Source organism: Pinus tabuliformis, chromosome 9, assembly GCF_031772625.1.
Source record: "Pinus tabuliformis cultivar Carrire ecotype Pingquan chromosome 9, CPIR1, whole genome shotgun sequence".
NCBI classification, from domain to species: domain Eukaryota; kingdom Viridiplantae; phylum Streptophyta; class Pinopsida; order Pinales; family Pinaceae; genus Pinus; species Pinus tabuliformis.
The window spans coordinates 1,469,817,544-1,469,823,588 of record NC_142307.1 but is presented as its reverse complement, the minus strand read 5'-3'; the positions used below and the strand labels follow the sequence as shown (position 1 = coordinate 1,469,823,588).

The 6,045-nt window shown below is 35.0% G+C and overlaps 1 long non-coding RNA gene across 1 annotated transcript; it reads right to left on the bottom strand.

Moving 5' to 3' along the window:
- Nucleotides 1–607, bottom strand: LOC149154153 (uncharacterized). The gene is made up of 3 exons (XR_016263432.1): nt 456–607; nt 282–359; nt 1–197 (listed from the first exon to the last, which is right to left on the bottom strand). It is a non-coding gene; the product is annotated as an uncharacterized LOC149154153 (long non-coding RNA).
- Nucleotides 608–6,045: the final 5,438 nt, after the last annotated feature.

Genomic DNA, 6,045 nt, shown 5'->3' with positions numbered 1-6,045 from the left:
TTTAAGCCTGCCAATAGAGGCTCGGCAGTTCTCAAAAAGAGGCAAACTCGATGGTTACAACAAAACCCAGAACCTCTGTAAGAAATAATTTGTAATCGGTTAACACAGTCAACCTTAGCTAAGCAGCGAGCTGACTGTAAGGTTCTTCACCGAGATCACTCGGAAGTAAACGAGATAACCATAAGGGAAACAGAGACCTACATAGACCATAGAGGGTATGCACAACTGTAAACCCTGAACCATATTCAAACGAACCAACCCTCAAATGCCGAGAAGCTTACCTGGTGTGGTTCGAGACCGCTGTCGAGCAAACCACTGTGAAAGTCGACCAAAGCATAGCCAGGGCAGCTGCACAAGAACTTGACAGGGAAAAAACGAGAACGCAATAAGTGATAAGTTGTGATATTCCAGCCATGAAACGAAACACAGAACTGAACAAAAACATTCTTCATTACCTGTGAGGTCGATGCGAATAGGATCCAGCTCCGGTCATGACAGGGTTGCAGTATAGAGCTGTTGGTAGCGAGCTCGTGGAGCAGCAAAGAGCCCGTCCGCAAAGACCGCGGACATCAAATGAAACAATGCAGTGTATGGTCGATTAAATATCAACGAAAAACCCTGAGTGAGCTCCAGCCCTCCGATCTCCGGAAGAGATCTGGACCGTCGGAGCATGGCGGGAGTAGCTGGCGGAGAAAATCAAGGTTGGCGTTACCGAGAGGTCACATGGCTGGGGAAACCAGGCCATGCCACCTGCCCCCAGAAGGACGGACGAACATAAAAGCGACTGTGATCTGTCAATGGTCAAGTACTGTGGCGGGATCCAAGGAGCCCACGCCATTAATACAAGCAGCTAAATATCTGTGGTGGTTGAAGTAAATCAAACAATACATAACTTAGGACATGGTACCAGACATGATGCCGCGTGGGAGACTCAGCCGAGACCATAGCATAGGTGTCAACCAAACAAAATATACATGGTATAGATTGTGTAATGTAGTATCGTATGCCAACTGTACCGTGTAACCTATGTTCCATGCAAAGCAAGCCATAGACATATATATTTATAATTGTAAAGTGTAATGCGCACATAAAGCTGGTAACCATATGGTAAGCTCAAAGTAAAAGGTTAACATGCATGTAATGTATATTTACAATTTTTTTTTTTTATGTATGTGTTAAAGTAGGTGTGACAATTAGGTTATATTTTTTTATGCAAATTTTCCCATAACATGATTTTTAACTTGAATGGCATGGACTAATTTCCTTGCTACCTTGCTAGACTTGTTAATATTATTTTTAATGTTGAGAGATCGTTTTGTAAAAATCACATAAAGAAACTACAAGTCTACGCCTTTCTAACCATCTAGTGTGATTCATCTTCACGACAAGTTGAAGAATCAGATCATGGCATTGGATTAAATAGATGAAGATAGATGTTTTTTTTTAGCAGTTAGAATATAACAACTAGTTTCGACTAAAGAATTATCATTAATTAATAAACATTTTTTTTAATTAAATAAAGTAATAGATAGAAATTAGCTATAAATAAATAATTAAGTTAATTTTATTATTATTATTATTTTAATAAAAATGAAAGTAAGTAATAATAAGGTCAAACTTAATTATTCTAAATAATAAAACTAAAAATGGAATAAATAAATAAACAAAATAAAAATAATAAGGTCAACTTTAACTATAATAAAACTATAAATAGTAATAAGAAAAGGAAAAAATAAAATCAAAATCAAAACAATGAATTAACTCAATTTTATTATTTAAATCCAAAAAATAAAATAATATGGTAAAAAAGTTGATAGTAAATAAATATGAAATAAAGGAATACTAAAATCCAACAACAAATTCAGGATCCAGGATCAACATGATCCCTCTCAGCTTATAGATGGGACACATTTTGATTATTTTTGCTCATAACTCATGTTTTATGGATATGTACATTTGTATACTTTTTTGTGCTCATATACTTATATGCACTCATAGTTTAGTGATCTATATGATGTATGTGGCAAGATGCCACTAGTTTTGAGATATGCTCCTTTGCAACATCTACAACATGTAATTTTCAATATTTTATATAATGAAAATTATGATTTTTCATGGGAGAAAAAAGGAATACCAAAAATTCTGATTGAAATAAATAAATAAAATAAATAGATAATAATTAATTAAATATTATAAAAACTTAGGAATACAAGGTATGGATCCAACACCTGCTAATATTCCAACCATCATCTCTATTCAGATTGATAGGACTCCTTTCAATTTCCAAGGTCTCCCTAAACTTACGGTGATGAAAATGATCAATCCTTGCAATGACCCTTGCCTCTTCAATGAAAATGTGATGGCTTGTCTTTTCTACATGTTTTGTCAAAGCAGAAAAGTGAGACCTTCCATGTTTGATGTCAGTTGCGTGCTCAAGAATCCTCAGATAAATTGAGCAACCAATTTCACTAATGTACAGAGTCCCATAGGAGCAAGGGATGACATAAACACCTTTCCCATGTTTAGGGTTCATAAGGTCCTTCACTGATCTTATAGAGCCTCAGATAATGTTTATGGGTTTAAATGTCGAAGGAACTTTATGCTTCTTCAAGATCTTAACAATCTTATCTATGGTTCCTTGGATAAACAAAAGATGCGCTTCTAAAAACCGTTTTTTAAGATAATTTTTAATCTTGTGACCTTTTTCAACCTTAGGGAAGGCTATAAAACATTGGCGCTTACTATAACCATTCTTATTAAAAACACCAAGGAGATGAGTTTTTTCATCATTGAGGTGATTTTCAACAGAAACTCGTAATGCCCGAGTGGCTAAGGTGTTGAGAACACCTAGCTTTTGAGCAGGGAAATGATATGAATTCGCATGAAGAAATTGTTCAGTGTGAGCTTTCTTCTGAAAAAATGGTGGAAGAAAGAACTATCATCTCTCTTTGAAATAAGAACGCCGAGGAAAGGGAGGTTGCCATCGATTTCACATTCCATACTAAAATTTATGGAACTAGATTGATTGTTAAGATGCTAGAAAAAGAGCTCCAACTTTTCTTGACCATGAGACCAAATGAAGCAAGTGTAATCCACAAACCTTTTCCAAAGCTTAGGTTGGAATAGAGCTAAGGATAAAGCCTTAAATTCAAAGTCCTCCATAAACAGATTAGCCACTATTGAGGAAAGGGGGGAACCCATGGAAACTCCACAAGTTTGTTCATAAAATCCACCTTTAAACAGAAGAAAGTAGAAGTAAGACAAATTTTAACCAAATAAGATGTATCAGGGTTCATAATGTGCTTGATCACTTCAATGGCCTCTTTAACGGGGATATTAGTGTACAAGGAGACCACATCGAAACTCACCAAATTATCACTAGGATCCAGTCTTATACCCTTTAATTTGTTGACAAACGAAGACGAATCTTTGACAAAGGATTCAATCCAACCAACAAGAGGTTTTAGCTTATTGGCTAAAAAATTAGCAAGAAGATAGGTCAACCCTCCATTGGTGTTGACAATGGGATGGAGGGGAGCCCCTTCCTTATGGATCTTTGTAAGGCCATAAATACTAGGAGTGAGAGGGCTACTCTCAATTAGCTTCTGACAAAGTGAGCTAACTGTGCTACTAGATTTTATGGCTAGAGCAATTGTTTTAGAAATATTCTTTAAGGGATTCTTATTAATTTTTCTATAGCTCCTGCTATTACAAATATGATCCAACATTTTTCTCTAGTAATCTTCCTTATCTAAGATAACGGAAGCACCCCCTTTGTCAGCTTTAAGAACAACGATGTCCTTGTTATTATTCAAAGTCTTGAGAGCCTTAAAATCTAGGCTAATAATAATAATAATAATAATAATAATAATTATTATTATTATAATCTCTTTTGTATAAATAATAATAATAATAATAATAATAATAATAATAATAATAATAACAATTACAATGCTAATAATAATAATATATTTTCTATTGATTCTAGCAACAACAATAATAATAATAATATAATTTCTTTCACCCCTTTTAATAATAGAGTTGTTTATCTTTCCCATTTTTCTTTTGATCCTCCTGTTTATAGACTTTTAGAGAAAGGTTTAAATTTTTCCCTTGCTCCTAGAAAAATCCCAGTGGAAGAGATTATCTATGACATTGAATTTGGGATAAGGGACTTACCAGACTCTACTAAGGATATCATTAGACAAGACTGTGTGGTTGTCCTAAGAAAGGCTAAGGCCCCTAAAAACACCCTTAGCAAACCTGAGTTTAAGGCTCTCAAGGCTTTGAATAATAACAAGGACATCGTTGTTCTTAAAGCTGACAAAGGGGGTGCTTTCATTATCTTAGATAAGGAAGATTACTGGAGAAAAATGTTAGATCATCTTTGTAATAGTGGGAGCTATAGAAAAATTAATAAGAATCCCTTAAAGAAGATTTCTAAAACAATTTCTCTAGCCATAAAATCTAGTAGCACTGTTAGCTCCCTTAGCCAAAAGTTGATTGAGAGTAGCCCTCTCACTCCTAGTATTTATGGTCTTACAAATATCCATAAGGAAGGGGATCCCCTGTATCTCATTGTCAACACCAATGGAGGGCCAACCTATATTGTTGCTAAGTTTTTAGCCAATAAGCTAAAACCTTTTATTGGCTGGATAGGATCCTTTGTCAAAGATTCATCTTCGTTTGTCAAGGAATTAAAGGGTATAAGCCTGGGTCCTGGTGATAATTTAGTGAGTTTTGATGTGGTCTCTTGTACACTAATATCCTCATTAAAGAGGCCATTGAATTAATCAAGCGCATTACGAACCTCGATACATCTTATTTGGTTGAAATTTGTCTTACCTCTGCTTTCTTTAGTTTTGAAGGTGAATATATTGAACAAACTTGTGGATTTTCCAAGGGTTCCCCCCTTTCCTCAGTAGTGGCTAATCTGTTTACGGAGGAATTTGAATCTAAGGCCTTATCCTTAGCTCTATTCCGGCCTCAACTTTGGAAAAGGTTTGTGGATGACACTTGCATCATCTGGTCTCATGGTCGGGAAAAGTTGGAGCTCTTTTTCCAACATCTTAACAATCAATCTAGTTCCATAAAGTTTACCATGGAATGTGAAATCGATGGAAACATCCCTTTCCTCGATGTTCTTATTTCAAAGAGAGATGATGGTTATTTCTCCCACCAGGTTTTTCAGAAGAAAAATCACACCAAACAATATCTTCATGCGAATTCACATCATTTCCCTGCTCAAAAGTTAGGTGTTCTCAACACCTTAGCCACTCGGGCGTTACGAGTTTATGATGAAAACCACCTTAATGATGAAAAAACCCATCTCCTTAGTCATTTTCATAAGAATGGGTATAGTAAGTGCTAATGTTTTAGAACCTTCCTTAAGGTTGAAAAATGTCATAGGATTAAAAATTAACTTAAAAATTGGTTTTTAGGGGTGCATCTTTTTTATCCAAGGAACCACATACAAGATTGTTAAGATCCCGAAGAAGCATAAGGTTCCTTCGACATTTAGGCCCCTAAACACTATCTGAAGCTCCCTAATATTAGTGACGGACCCATTGAACCCTGTAGATGGGAAATGTGTTTATGTCATCCCTTGCTCCTATGGGACTTTGTACATTGGTGAAATTGGACACTCAATTAATCGTAGGATTATTGAGCATGCAACTGACATCAAACATGGAAGGTCCCTCTCCTCCTCTTTGGAAGAACATGTAGAAAAGACAAACCATCACATCTACAATTAAGAGGCGAGGGTCATTGCAAGGATTGATTATTTTCATCATTGTAAGTTTCAGGAGGCCTTGGAAATTGAAAGGAGGCCTATCAATCTAAAGGTTGGGGTATTAGTAGGTGTTGATCTCTACCTTGTATTCCTAAGTTTTTATTATATTTAACTAATTAATTATTATTTATTTATTTTAATCATAATTTCTGGTATTCCTTTATTTCTTATTTATTTACTATTCATTTTTTTTACCATATTTTTTTTTTATTTAAATAATAAAATTGAGGTAATTCATTATTTTGATTTAT